The sequence below is a fragment of the Salvelinus alpinus genome, chromosome 29 (assembly GCF_045679555.1).
Source record: "Salvelinus alpinus chromosome 29, SLU_Salpinus.1, whole genome shotgun sequence".
NCBI lineage: Eukaryota > Metazoa > Chordata > Actinopteri > Salmoniformes > Salmonidae > Salvelinus > Salvelinus alpinus.
The window spans coordinates 32,985,051-33,001,015 of record NC_092114.1 but is presented as its reverse complement, the minus strand read 5'-3'; the positions used below and the strand labels follow the sequence as shown (position 1 = coordinate 33,001,015).

The window sequence follows — 15,965 nt, the reverse complement described above, 5'->3', positions numbered from 1 at the left end:
CCAGATACTGTGAGGGTTAAAGGTAGTGTCTCACATCTGATACTGGGGAGAAGACTACCATCTAAGGCGAACATGGGCGTGGGCTTCCCTAACTGTCTGAGAGGAATGTCATGTTTCCGAGCCCATGCTTCGTCCATAAAACAACCCTCAGCCCCAGAGTCTATCAAGGCACTGCAGGAAGCAGCCGAACCGGTCCAGCGTAGATGGACCGACAAGGTAGTACAGGATCTTGATGGAGAGACCTGAGTAGTAGCGCTCACCAGTAGCCCTCCGCTTACTGATGAGCTCTGGCTTTTACTGGACATGACATGACAAAATGTCCAGCAGAACCGCAATAGAGGCAAAGGCGGTTGGTGATTCTCCGTTCCCTCTCCTTAGTCGAGATGCGAATACCTCCCAGCTGCATGGGCTCAGTCTCTGAGCCGGTGGGAGGAGATGGTTGAGATGCGGAGAGGGGAAACACCGTTAACGCGAGCTCTCTTCCACGAGCTCGGTGACGAAGATCTACCCGTCGTTCTATGCGGATGGCGAGTGCAATCAAAGAGTCCACGCTGGAAGGAACCTCCCGGGAGAGAATCTCATCCTTAACCTCAGCGTGGAGTCCCTCCAGAAAACGAGCGAGCAACGCCGGCTCGTTCCAGTCACTGGATGCAGCAAGAGTGCGAAACTCTATAGAGTAATCCGTTATGGATCGATCACCTTGACATAGGGAAGCCAGGGCCCTGGATGCCTCCTTCCCAAAAACTGAACGATCAAAAACCCGTATCATCTCCTCTTTAAAGTTCTGATAATCGTTAGAACACTCAGCCCTTGCCTCCCAGATAGCTGTGCCCCACTCCCGAGCCCGACCAGTAAGGAGTGATATGACGTAAGCGATCCGAGCTCTCTCACTTGAGTACGTGTTGGGCTGGAGAGAGAACACAATATCACACTGGGTGAGAAAAGAGCGACACTCAGTGGGCTGCCCAGAGTAACATGGTGGGTTATTAACCCTAGGTTCCGGAGACTCGGAAGACCAGGAAGTAGCTGGTGGCACGAGACGAAGACTCTGAAACTGTCCAGAGAGATCGGAGACCTGAGCGGCCAGGGTCTCAACGGCATGACGAGCAGCAAACAATTCCTGCTCGTGTCTGCCGAGCATTGCTCCCTGGAACTCGACGGCAGTGTTGAGAGAATCCATAGTCGCTGGGTCCATCTTGGTCGGATTCTTCTGTTATGCTGGTGAATGAGGACCCAAAAGCGACGTAATAGTAACAGAGTCTTTATTCCAGTATTAAACAAATAATGATTCTCCTGGATATTATCAATGGTAAATCCAAAACAGGAAACTGAAATCCTCTCGTCAATAGAGAGGAACGACTGGAGACGCGACCACAGACTGCAGGTCGCTTCAGGAAGGCACTGGCCGTAGCTGACATAGACACCTGCTCACACGCAGCATCTGAAGAAGGCAAAGAACACGACAGGGCGGAACAAGGACACAGGACAGCAAACATCAAACAAGAATCCGACAAGGACAGAAGCGGAAAACAGAGGGAGAAATAGGGACTCTAATCAGAGGGCAAAATAGGGGACAGGTGTGAAAGAGTAAATGAGGTCGTTAGGAGAATGAGAAACAGCTGGGAGCAGGAACGGAACGATAGAGAGAGAGAGCGGGAGAGGGAGAGAGGGAGGAGGAGAGAGAGAGAGAGAAAGAGGGAAAGAACCTAATAAGACCAGCAGAGGGAAGCACAGGGACAAGACATGATGATCACAGACAAAACATGACATTTTTGGGGTGAAAAGACAAAACGTTCATTTTCATAGAGAACAAAGACGACGACTCCACAATGTCATTGTACCATATCCTTCAACATTCGCTGTGTTTTGTTCAAGACAAAGCCAAACAATGGCAGATTTTCCAAACACAAACAGACAGGTTATGCTTGTAACCTGCTGCATATAACACACCCAATATTCAGATCAGTTGGGTGCCATTCTTGTTGCCTAGAGACTCTAATGTAACACAGCCATTCTTCTGATGGGTGTCACCAACACATAACACGTAACAGCCATGTGACTTGAACTAGTCTCACAAAACAAAATGAATGTTGTGACCATTATGAAGAGCTGAGATCTGAGAGAGAACTCCTAATTAACAGCACACCTCTGAGGCATGACAACGAGCCTCTTTCTAACAAACCTACCAACAGAAAGCAGGACAGAGCGGTGGAAGACGGACATATTTGGGAGCACCAGGACATAGTTTCAAGTTTCAAAGTTTATTCGCCAGGTGCACAGGATACAACAGGTGTAAAACAATACAGATAAATTATTACCTTGAGAGCTCTTTCCCAACAAGGCAGTGATAATAATAATAATAATAATATAGATAATAAAAATAAAATGACACACAAGATGAGAGTTAAAGAAACACGAGAATGCACATACATACAGGTTAGTACCAGTACCTTAATGTGGAGGGTTACTGGAGTGGTTGAAGTGGTTTTATACATACAAAATGACTGGTAGTAGGATATACACGGAGTGTACAAAACATTAGGAACACCTGCTCTTTCCATGACATAGACTGACCAGATTAATCCAGGTGAAAGCTATGATCCCTTATTGTTGTCACTTGTTAAATCCACTTCAATCAGTGTAGATGAAGGGGAGTACACAGGTTAAAGAAAGATTTTTAAGCCTTTAGACATGGATTGTGTATCTGTGCCATTCAGAGGGTGAATGGGAGAGACAGAAGATTTAAGTGCCTTTGAACTGGGTAGGTGCCAGGCGTACCTGTTTGAGTGTGTCAAGAACTGCAACGCTGCTGAATTTCTCACTCAGTTTCCCGTGTGTATCAAGAATGGTCCACCACCCAAACGACATCCAGCCAACTTGATACAACTGTGTGAAGCATGGGAGTCAACATGGGCCAGCATCCCTGTGGAACAGTTTCGACACCTTGTAGAGTCCATGTCCAGAGGAACTGAGGCTTTTCTGAGGGCAAAAGGGGTGGAACTCAATATTAGGAAGGTGTTGCTGATGTTGGTACACTCAGTGTACAAGTAAACAGGAGAAAGTGACCAGTAGCAGGATAAATAGATAAAACATTAATGGTAATGGTAATCAATTATCAATGGACAGCAGTGTAATGGAATAATACATCTAATCAATAATAATTTTAGCAGAAGTGTAGGTTGTGTCTGAGTAGGTGGAGACCTGTGGATGGGCCTAGAGTCAGTGTGGATAGGCTGTGGGAGAGGGAGAACAGTAGTTGGTTTGCCATTTAACATGTGCGCTATTAAACGGAGTCAGTCTACAATAGGAAGTATAAATGTATTTAATTTTATCTAACAGACAGGGTCCGGGTCTGCGTGACCTTGTCAACATGACCTTATATAAGAATAAAAGGTTTAGGAAGAAGCTTTATGTAAGCTATGGCCTATTCACATGACCGACGACACACATGGGAGTAATGACTAAAGAATGATTCCGCCCTACTGCGTCCCAAATGGCACCCCAGTCTACTACTTTTGACCAGAGCACATAGGGCTCTGGTCAAAAGTAGTACACCATAAAGCGAATAGGGTGCCATTTGGGACGCATAAACAGCGCGATACAAGTCAAGGACAGAACATCTGTCCACCAAAACGAGTGGAAATAAACATCAATTACATCTCATTTCTCGCAATTATCTATAAAATGTGATGTACAAAAGGATAAAACATCTGGTGGTATCTACAGTTCTACATAATGCATCAATCCCTCCTGAAACAGAGCAGCTGTAGAAAGCCTTTTAAACACATTCTCTCCTTAGACAGCTGGCTGTTGCCTGTCTGCACAGTGTTAATTTATTTGGAGACAGAAGTTATGTAATATTAAGTCTTAATTGAGAGACGTGGTTCACTTTGATTAAATTGGTAAACCTAGTGCCAAGGAAAGCAGACATTTCGCAATTCTCTCAACATAACAGCAATTTATAACCGCTTATTAAAAAAATTCCAAAAGGAGACAATATACAATTGCTGTGTCATACCATGACGTCTGTGAAAGATGACAATGACACGTTAATAAGTTGTTGTTTTCATGACCTCAGCCAGCAGTAGAAAGAGGTGGACTGGTATGTTGTCACGGCCATTTAAAGGAGTGGACCAAGGCGCAGCGTTTTGAGCGTACATACTTATTTATTTATTTATTTATTTTGCAATAAAATGCAAATTAATTACTTAAAAATCATACAATGTGATTTTCTGGATTTTTGTTTTAGATTCCGTCTCTCACAGTTGAAGTGTACCTATGATAAAATGTACAGACCTCTACATGCTTTGTAAGTAGGAAAACCTGCAAAATCGGCAGTGTTTCAAATACTTGTTCTCCCCACTGTATAGCCCTTGGTTCACTCCAGAAATGACTGCCCTTGACCAGCACAAAAACATCCTGTGGCGAACTGCATTAGCATCGAATAGCCCCCGCGATATACAACTTTTTAGGGAAGTTAGGAACCAAAAAAAACAGGCAGTTAGGAAAGCAAAGGCTAGCTTTTTCAAACCAAAATTTGCATCGTGTATCACAAACTCCAAAAAGTTCTGGGACACTGTAAAGTCCATGGAGAATAAGAACACCTCCTCCCAGCTGCCCACTGCACTGAGAGTAGGAAACATTGTCACCACCGATAAATCCACAATAATTGAGAATTTCAATAAGCCTTTTTCTATGGCTGGCCATGCTTTCCACCTGGCTACCCCTACCCCGGTCAACAGCCCTGCACCCCCCATAGCAACTTGCCCAAGCCTCCCCCATTTCTCCTTCACCCAAATCCAGATAGCTGATGTTCTGAAAGAGCTGCAAAATCTGGACCCCTACAAATCAGCTGGGCTAGACAATCTGGACCCTCTCTTTCTAAAATGATCCGCCGCAATTGTTGCAACCCCTATTACTAGCCTGTTCAACCTCTCTTTCGTATCGTCTGAGATCCCCAAAGATTGGAAAGCTGCCGCGGTCATCCCCCTCTTCAAATTTAACAAACAGATCACCGACCATTTCGAATCCCACCGTACCTTCTCCGGTATGCAATCTGGTTTCAGAGCTGGTCATGGGTGCACCTCAGCCATGCTCAAGGTCCTAAACGATATCATAATCGCCATCGATAAAAGACAATACTGTGCAGCCGTATTCATCGACCTGGCCAAGGCTTTCGACTCTGTTAATCACCACATTCTTATCGGCAGACTCAACTGCCTTGGTTTCTCAAATGACTGCCTCACCTGGTTCACCAACTACTTCTCAGACAGAGTTCAGTGTGTCAAATCAGAGGGCGTGTTGTCCGGACCTCTGGCAGTCTTTATGAGGGTGCCTCAGGGTTCAATTCTTGGGCCAACTCTTTTCTCTGTATACATCAATGATGTCGCTCTTGCTGCTGGTGATTCTCTGATCCACCTCTACGCAGATGACATCATTCCGTATACTTCTGGCCCTTCTTTGGACACTGTGTTAACTAACCTCCAGACGAGTTTCAATGCCATACAACTCTCCTTCCGTGGCCTCCAACTGCTCTTAAATACAAGTAATACTAAATGCATGCTCTTCAACCGATCGCTGCCTGCACCTGCACGCCCGTCCAGCGTCACTACTCTGGACGGTTCTGACTTAGAATATGTGGACAACTACAAATACCTAGGTGCCTGGTTAGACTGTAAACTCTCCTTCCAGACTCACATTAAGCATCTCCAATCCAAAATTAAATCTAGAATCCGCTTCCTATTTCGCAACAAAGCATCCTTCACTCATGCTGCCAAACATACCCTCGTAAAACTGACTATCCTACCGATCCTTGACTTCGGCGATGTAATTTATAAAATTACCTCCAACACTCTACTCAGCAAATTGGATGCAGTCTATCACAGTGCCATCCGTTTTGTCACCAAAGCCCCATATACTACCCACCACTGCGATCTGTATGCTCTCGTTGGCTGGCCCTCGCTTCATATTCGTTGCCAATCCCACTGGCTCCAGGTCACCTATAAGTCTTTGCTAGGTAAAGCCCCGCCTTATCTCAGCTCACTGGTCACCATAGCAGCACACACCCGTAGTACGCGCTCCAGCAGGTATATTTCACTGGTCACCCCCAAAGCCAATTCCTCCTTTGGCCGCCTTTCCTTACAGTTCTCTGCTGCCAATGACTGGAACTAATTGCAAAAATCACTGAAGCTGGAGACTCATATCTCCCTCACTAACTTTAAGCACCAGCTGTCAGAGCAGCTCACAGATCATTGCACCTGTACATAGCCCATCTGTAAATAGCCCATCCAACTACCTCATCCTCATATTGTTATTTATTTTTTTGCTCCTTTGCACCCCAGTATCTCTACTTGCAGATTCATCTTCTGTACATCTATCACTCCAGTGTTTATTTGCTAAATTGTAATTACTTCGCCACTACGGCCTATTTATTGCCTTACCTCCCTAATCTTACCTCATTTGCACACACTGTATATAGATTTTTCTATTGTGTTATTGATTGTACGTTTGTTTATTCCATGTGTAACTCTGTGTTGTTGTTTGTGTCGCACTGCTTTGCTTTATCTTGGCCAGGTCGTAGTTGTAAATGAGAACTTGTTCTCAACTGGCCTACCTGGTTAAATAAAGGTGAAATAAAAAATATATTTTTTAAATATTATAATAATAATACAATTTATTCAACTTCTATAGTGCTTTTCATTACAGAAATAATCTCAAAGCGCTTGAAAAAGCAAAACAAACAAGAATCCAATAAAACAGATGACACAGTTAAGTCTGGGCTACGATTTAGATTCAAGCCCACAAAAGATGGAGCGACAGTCAAGTGGGAACCACATGGCTTGAGCAAAGGGAGGAAGTGGTCAACAGGGGGACATGAGCAGGTCCTCCAGAGGCAGGCAGCACAGTTCACTCTCTATTCCTGGCATCTCACCGGCACCTCACACTGTCCCTGCTGCCTGACTGCAACTTCTCTGTAGCCTTGACTTTCTCTGGTCTTGAAGAAAGAGATTACATTTGTTTTTGAGCTCTCCACTCACTCAGGATGTTGATGATCGCCACTGTCAGCTCGCCATGCATTGTAGTCCTCCTCATTGTGCCAGGAGACCATAGAAACAACAAAAATAGGCTGGTGTATTCAAATCAAAATACACTAGCTAGCTAGCATCGTTAGCTAGCTACAGTATCTTGAGAGAGCTGATTTGCAATTAATTCACAGGCAGGAAACAAATAGATGTAATTCATACACATTTAGCTTTTCAAAACAAAAAATTTGGTAAAAGATACAATTTTCTTTTTAAAATATTTACAAAATATAAAGGAGCTCTCTGCCTAGGCGACTTCATGGAATATATACTGAACAAAAATATAAACGCAACATGTTAAATGTTGGTCGAATGTTTCATGAGCTGAAATAAAACATCCCTGAAATGTTCCATACGCTCAAAAAGCTTATTTCTCGCAAATGTTGTGCACAGATTTACTTACATCCCTGTTACTGAACATTTCTCCTTTGCCAATATAATCCATATACCTGACAGGTGTGACATATCAAGAAGCTGATTAAACAGCATGAGGAGTATTTCTGTCTGTAATTAAGCACTTTTGTGGGGGAAAACTCATTCTGATTGTCTGGGCCTGGCTCCCCCATGGGTGGTCCTATGCCCTCCCAGGCCCACCCATTGCTGCACCCCTGCCCAGTCATGTGAAATCCATAGATTAGGGCCTAATGAATTTATTTAAATTGACTGATTTCCTTATATGAACTGTATCTCAGTAAAATTGTTGAAATTGTTGCATGTTGTGTTTATTTTTGTTCAGTATATATTCCTATATAGGAAATAGGGTGCCATTTGGGACGTAGACTCTGGTTACTAGTGAAATATACCACCTCACAAGCTGTCTGTAACCACTTCAGATAACAGCAGCCGGGCACCACAGCTTTGAGGTCTGACTCTTCACAGGATGGTGCTCTCTCTTTTTCCATCTCCTGTGCAGCAGGGTTGGTGCCCAGACCAGACTGTGCAATTACAGTATAAAAGAATGATGTGCAGAAAAGGCTATGACAGGCTCTGTGCTTAAAGAATGGCATCTCCACAGTGTAGGATGCTGAGCTGCATGGACCACATGAGTTGGCTCTTATGACTACAGTACTGACTAGATTACAGTTTGATTTATGACTATAGTACTTTTCTTACCATGACTTCCCGGGTGGCGCAGTGGTCTAGGGCACTGCATCGCAGTGCTAGCTGCGCCACCAGAGTCTCTGGCTTCGCGCCCAGGCTGGGCTGAGTTCGCGCCCAGGCTCTGTCGCAGCCGGCTGCAACCGGGAGATCCGTGGGGCGACGCACAATTGGCATAGCGTAGTCCGGGTTAGGGAGGGTTTGGCCGGTAGGGAGGGTTTGGCCGGTAGGGATATCCTTGTCTCAGTATGTTAAAATGTATGCACTCTACTGTAAGTCGCTCTGGATAAGAGCGTCTGCTCTTGGCCGGTAGGGATATCCTTGTCTCAGTATGTAAAAAAAAAAAAAAGAAAAAAATTGTAATAAAATGTATGCACTCTACTGTAAGTCGCTCTGGATAAGAGCGTCTGCTAAATGACTAAAATGTAAAAATGTACTGTACTGCGTCTGGTTTATCCTACAGTAGACTCCTGAGTAGTCATTCTTTCTAAGCAGCCTCGGAACATAGTTGTTTTATCAAGGGAATAAATGATAGAATCTTGTAAAATTATTTTAGACCAGTACTTAAATGTGTAATTATAGCTTTGTGTCTAACTGTATGGCAACTACTGTAGATCTATCACAGTGGTTCTTAACCTTGTTGGAGGTACTGAACCCCACCAGTCTCATATGCGCATTCACCGAACCCTTCTTAATTGGAAAAATAAAATAGGATTTTTTCAAATTCAAAACATAGGTATATATTTTACTGGTGCACAAAATGAACCGTGCATCAACATCAACACCGTGTGTTCAAAGAACAAAATCATCAAAACATGATTTTCACACAAAAACAAAAACATAATAATGAATATTTACTGCAAATCAGTGTGACTTCTGCTGTTGCCTTTCAGAGACCAGTTCAGAAATGCGCGGCTTCACCTTGGCAAGTGCCACTCTCATGTCATTTTCGCAACAAAGTCTGTTCCTTTTCTTCGTTTTTATGTCCAGCATCCTCGAAAAGGATTGCTCGCAAAGATATGTTGTAACAAACGGTATGAAAATCTCCAGAGCTTTCTTAGCAATAACAGGGTACGTTACCATTTGTTGACACCAAAACGTTGAAAGCGTTGTTGTTCTGAAGAGTTGCTGTTGAACCTGGCTCTGCTGAATTTCAATGATTTCATCGAGGTATTCATCATTGACATCTGTTGTCTCAACACTAAACGTGACCGGCTGTCTCACCCATGCTGGATATGACTCTCTTGTAGGGAAGTATCCGTCGAGAGACTTTGCAAGCTCATCTAAGTGCGTGGCAATTGCTTGCTTCAGTTCCGCGGGTACAGAAATGTCTCCGATTCCAGATACATCTTCGATCTTACTTACACAGTCGTCCAGCAGGGGAAAGTTTGCGAAGTTATCGTTCTCTGTTCGTCGTTTCCATAACGATAGCTTTTTTTTAAAAGCCTTCAGGTTTTCCTCCGCTTCGATGATGTTGACTCCACCGCCCTGCATCTTTTGATTGAGATGATTGAGAGCTGCGAAGATATCAGCCATGTACGCTAAAATGAGAATGAACTCAGAATTTTTTAAGCAATCTGCATGACAATGTTGGTGCTCTTGCAAAAACAGGGCTAATTCCACACGCACGGCAAAAACACGATTCAGCACCTGTCCCCGGGATAACCACCGAACGTTAGAATGGTACAGAAGTACCTCGAATTCAGAGCCCATTTCTTTACACAGCTCACTGAAGATGCGGTGCCTCAGAGCACTAGTTCGCACATAGTTCACGCATTCCACTACAATTTTTAATTCTTCTGCCAGTTTTGGAGGCAAGGTTTATGTTGCCAACGCATGCCTGTGCAGAATACAATGCGTAACAATGATGTGTGGTGCATCGGCTTTCACTAGCGCACCAAAACCAGACTTTCTTCCCAGCATGACTGGAGCGCCGTCTGAACAAACTGCAGAAACCATATCCCACGAAAGATTGTTGTCTTTGAAGAAGTCATCCACAAGTTTCTTCACATCGGCTGCCTTAGTTGTTGTTGTAAGAGGCTTACAAAATAAAAAATCTTCCTTTATCACGTCGTCTTTCACATAGCGCACGAATACAGCAAGCTGGCTTAGATTGGAAACGTCTGTGGTCTCGTCGAGTTGAAGGCTGAATTTTGCCGGGCTTGAAATCAGATCTGCAACTACTTGAGCCAAGATGTCTTTGCTCATGTCCTCTATTCTGTCGCTGATGGTGTCATTTGAAAGAGGAATTTGGGTTAACTTAACTTCAGCCTCTTTTCCCAGCATGATATTCGCCATCTTCAACACAGCTGGTTTTATGAGTGTTTCACCAATGGTGTGTGGTTTGCCCTGCTTTGCGATCAGGTAAGCAACTTCGTACGATGCTGTGAGGATCGGTTTGTTGATGGGTACAAAGCCGAGAACAGGCAGAGTAGCCTTTTCATCGAATCTGGCTCTCTTCACCTTGAATTCAGCGAGCGTTGTGTTCTTGTATTTTCCATCTCCATGCAGCTTAAGGAAGTGTTCTCTTAGTTTTGCCGGTGCTAGACTAGAATTGCTCAACTTGGCATTGCAAATCATGCAGTTAGGACGCTGACTCCCATCACGTTCCGTTATACATGTGAATCCATATTGTACATATACGTAAGTATGAAGGAATTAAAATATTAAGAAAGAAATCACAAAACGTACCATCACGACAGTCACAAGTCGACTACTGAGCGCACCAAATTCCCTGCAGCACAGATAGGCCAAGCGATGTAGCGTGATCACCTGCAGCCAATGATGGCCAAGCGGGGCGTGTCATCACGAATCATATGAGTCGGATGTGTGTCTTGACCTCCGCCGAACCCCTGAGACTGACTCACCGAACCCCTGGGGTTCGATCGAACCCAGGTTAAGAACCACTGATCTATCATCAGACAATTGGCTCTACTGAGATGGCCTGTTTTTCTCTGGTTACATTTTACATTTAAGTCATTTAGCAGACACTCTTATCCAGTGCATAAATGTTTCATACTCGTCTGCAATGGGAAACAAACCCACAACCCTGGTGTTGCAAGCACCAAGCTCTACCACCTGAGCCACATGAGTGGTTGACAGTTACTGAGGGTTATTGTATTGTACTAAGTTTCTCCAACATCAGCAAAATTCGAAATTATTTTTACCACCAGTTATATAGGGCCTACTGTAATTAGTGTACAGCCTAGCTGTACTATTCCTCAACATGAAATGACACGTGGCACACTTCCATCTGTGAGCACACACTGATCCCCCAAGGTCACGCCGCAGCCAATCATCACAGACGGAGAGCAATATACAGTATATGGTGAGCTGGCAACGACGTTCTACTTGCTTATTAATTCTAATGCTGGTTGAGGGGATTGAATTAAAAGATAACCCTTCTAACTGAAACACTATCATTAGTGTACATAAAGGACCTCAGTTATTACTCCGTAGGGAAAGGGAAACACAATAACTCACATGCAATTTAAAGCTAATTTATAGAACATATAATAACCACCCTGGGTTTTAATTACGGTAAGACATAGAGGTTTATAATGGCAGCATATAGGGTGAATCCGAAATGGCACCATATATACATTCCTTATATACATATATACAGAACCAGTCAATTGTTTGGACACACCTACTCATTCAAGGGTTTTCTTTATTTGTACTATTTTCTACATTGTAGAATAATAGTGAAGACATCAAAACTATGAAATAACACATCCATCATCTAGTAACCAAAAAAGGGCTAAACAAATCCAAACATATTTTATATTTGAGATTTTTCAAAGTAGCCACCCTTTGCCTTGATGACAGCTTTGCACACTCTTGGCATTCTCTCAGCCAGCTTCATTTATTTTTTACATTTTATTTAACCTTTATTTAACCAGGTAGGCTAGTTGAGAACAAGTTCTCATTTGCAACTGCGACCTGACCAAGATAAACAAAGCAGTTCGACACATACAACAACACATAGTTACACATGGAATAAACAAACATACAATCAATAATACAGTAGAAAAAGTCTATATACAGCATGTGCAAATGAGGTGGGATAAGGGAGGTAAGGCAATAAATAGGCCATGGTGGTGAAGTAATTACAATATAGCAATTAAACACTGGAATGGTAGAATGTGCAGAAGATGAATGTGCAAGTAGAGATACTGGGGTGCAAAGGAGCAAGATAAATAAATAAATACAGTATGGGGATCAGGTAGTTGGATGGGCTATTTACAGATGGGCTATGTGCAGGTGCAGTGATCTGTGAGCTGCTCTGACAGCTAATGCTTAAAGCTAGTGAGGGAGATAAGAGTCTCCAGCTTTAGTGATTTTTGCAGTTCGTTCCAGTCATTGGCAACAGAGAACTGGAAGGAGAGGCGGCCAAAGGAAGAATTGGCTTTGGGGGTGACCAGTGAGATATACCTGCTGGAGCGCGTGCTACGGGTGTGTGCTGCTATGGTGACCAGTGAGCTGAGATAAGGCGGGGCTTTACCTAGAAGAGACTTGTAGATGACCTGGAGCCAGTGGGTTTGGCGATGAGTATGAAGCGAGGGCCAGCCAACGAGAGGGGGGTTTCATCCTGAGGTAGTCACCTGGAATTCATTTAAATTAACAAGTGTGCCTTGTTAAAAGTACATTTGTGGAATTTATTTTGTTCTTAATGCCAATCAGTTGTGTTGTGACAAGGTAGGGGGGAATACAGAAGATAGTCCTATTCGGTAAAAGACCAAGTCCATATTATGGCAAGAACAGCTCAAATAAGCAAAGAGAAACGACAGTCCATCATTACTTTAAGACATGAAGGTCAGTCAATGTGTAAAATTTCAAGAACTTTTAAAGTTTATTCAAGTGTAGTCGCAAAAACCCTCAAGCGCTATGATGAAACTGGCTATCACGAGGACCGCCACAGGAAAGGAAGACCCAGAGTTAACTCTTCTGCAGAGGATAAGTTCATTAGAGTTACCAGCCTCAGAAATGGGCAAATAACTGCACCTAAATAAATGCTTCGCAGAGTTCAACAGACACGTCTCAACATCAACTGTTCAGAGGAGACTGTGTAAATCAGACCTCCATGGTCGAATTGCTGCAAAGAAACCCCTACTAAAGGACACCAATAATAAGAAGACACTTGCTTGGGCCAATAGACAGGTGGAAATCTGACCTTTGGTCTGATGAGTCCAAATTTGAGATTTTTGGTTCCAACAGCTGTGTGTTTGTGAGACGCAGAGTAGGTGAATGGATGATCTCCGCATGTGTGGTTCCCACCGTGAAGCATGGAGGAGGAGGTGTGATGGTGTGGGGGTGCTTTGCTGGTGACACTGTCAGTGATTTATTTAGAATTAAAGGCACACTTAACCAGCATGGCTATCACAGCATTCTGCATCGATATGCCATCCCATCTGATTTGCGCTTAGTGGGACTATCATTTGTTTTTCAACAGGACAATGTCCCAAAACTCACCTCCAGGCTGTGTAAGGGCTATTTGACGAAGAAGGAGAGTGATGGAGTGCTGCATCAGATGACCTGGCCTCCACAATCAACTGACTTCAACCCAATTGAGATGGTTTGGGATGAGTTGGACCGCAGAGTGAAGGAAAAGCAGCCAACAAGTGCTCAACATATGTGGGAACTCCTTCAAGACTGTTGGAAAAGCATTCCAGGTGAAGCTGGTTAAGAGAATTTCAAGAGTGTGCAAAGCTGTGATCAAGGTAAAGGTTGGCTACTTTGAACACATTGACTGACCTTCACGTCTTAAAGTAATGATGGACTGTCGTTTCTCTTTGCTTATTTGAGCTGTTCTTGTCATATTATGGACTTGGTATTTTACCAAATAGGGCTATCTTCTGTATACCACCCCTCCCTTGTCACAACACAACTGATTGGCTCAAACGCATTAAGAAGGAAAGGAATTCCACAAATGAACTTTTAACAAGACACAAATGTTAATTGAAATGCATTCCAGGTGTCTAGCTGGTTGAGAGAATGCCAAGGGTGTGCAAAGCTGTCATCAAGGCAAAAGGTGGCTACTTTGAAGAATCTCAAATATAACATATTTTGATTTGTTTAACACTTCTTTGATTCCATATGTGTTATTTCATCGTTTTGATGTCTGTACTATTATAAGTAAAAATAAATAAAAACCTTTAAATATATATATATGGTATAGTGTGCCATTTTGGATGTCCACATAATGTACTATTGTGTGAACAGCATGCAGAGAGAACAGCATTATAACCTGCTACATTAGAGATAATACAGTCAACAGATGTTGGTCTGTGCTTACTATAATTTCTGTGCCATTGAGCAGTTAAGAGTTAATGGGGATCTTATTGTCAGAGATTTTACAGAGATATTAAGCCATCCAGCGTTACAGCTGACCTTTATACTAGTAAATATTTATGTCTGAAAAACATTTTTGTATTATTCTAATTTGTATTTCTATTTACATGTTTTGCCTATAGCCAAAGAACACAAGGTTCTTAGATAGCAATGAGGCAGTAGAAAGGTTCATACATTTTGCACTGCTGATACCACTAACTAGATAGTTATACTCCTCACATATAGACTACATTGTGTTTAGGAAATCAATACATTGTTGCAACATTTTCACCTAATCAGTACTCTTCAATTTATGGCTGTATGGTTAGGCTATATCTAACCTGGGTACAGTTTATAAGGTGACAGTATTTGATCGTTTTTTTCAATAGACCTATTCTATCAGATGTTTAAAAAAGTTTCAAAATTGAAGTTAACACATTGGTTGTAAATATCTTACAATGAATGGGAGAGTTGCCCTCTACCCTTAATGTACATTGAGTAGCCTAAGTTATATATAAAAACATACATTATTTGTACGGATAATGTGACTAATTAGTTAAAATAAAATAACAACAAAAAATGCATATTTGATCATGCAAAACGCTTCAGTGGGTGGATACTTACTTTCAAATACAAGAAAGCTCTGTTAGGAATGGGAGACCCATTTTCCAGAGAATCAGAACAGCACAGCGTTAACGTTATCCAAGCAGGGAGCTGCTAAGGGAAACCATCCTGTTATAAATCAAATACAGTAGGCTATTTTACAAGACCGAGCCGTTAACGTCGAAACGTTCACTCCCTTATGCTACTAAAACGTCGTTTTGCTGCAAGTGGAGGGCTGGAAGCGGCGAGTCCGTTATTATTCAGTGATATGTTCCCAACGCATAGAGCGGTTAGTGGTCCCCTTCTCGTCTACTGGCGGCGATCAGGAGCTCTAGGATTAAAAGGGGTTTGCGTTGCCAATCCACATGGCTTTACCGGTTACCGATGTTGACATTCTGTGAGCTGATCCATGTGACAGTTTAGAGCTGCTTGCGCTTGCTGCAATATTCCATTCAAACTAGGCTGGCATATTTCACGTGCTTTGCAATTGTGTAGGAAGGCTACTTTGTTCATGATTTCTATATTATACTACATAATTGATAACTCCACAACACTACTTTTCTAGGCATCAGTGGGATAAGAAGTGAGAATAGGCTACGCAATGCCCACTGAAAAAAAAGTGTGTATACCTTGTAGGCCTACCCTTACTTTGATGACTTTGCAAATCAAATCAGTTTTCCACGTTGATTCAACGTTGATTCAACGTCATCTTTAAAAAAAAATGAAATGACCTTGAAAGATTTTGCCCAGTGGGATAACTAGTATTACAGATTTGTTTTCAATTATCTAAGTGGTAGACTAGGCCTACTCATTTCATTTGCTTATGTCAATGTTTCCAACCCATCCTATGAA

General features: G+C 42.7%; 1 protein-coding gene across 3 annotated transcripts in view; it reads right to left on the bottom strand.

Annotated features, from left to right (window-relative positions):
• LOC139558516 (CMP-N-acetylneuraminate-beta-galactosamide-alpha-2,3-sialyltransferase 1-like) overlaps positions 1-15,479 on the bottom strand; it is a 37,658-nt gene extending 22,179 nt beyond the window's left edge. Inside the window, exons 1-3 of one of the 3 annotated variants that reach the window (XM_071373678.1) lie at positions 15,135-15,479; positions 12,685-12,784; positions 2,779-2,979 (exon numbers count right to left, since the gene is read on the bottom strand). The gene's annotated coding sequence lies outside the window, so the exon portion shown is untranslated. The remainder of the gene's footprint in view (positions 1-2,778; positions 2,980-12,684; positions 12,785-15,134) is intronic. The other 2 variants (XM_071373679.1, XM_071373680.1) reach the window with 2 other exon arrangements.
• Positions 15,480-15,965: the final 486 nt, after the last annotated feature.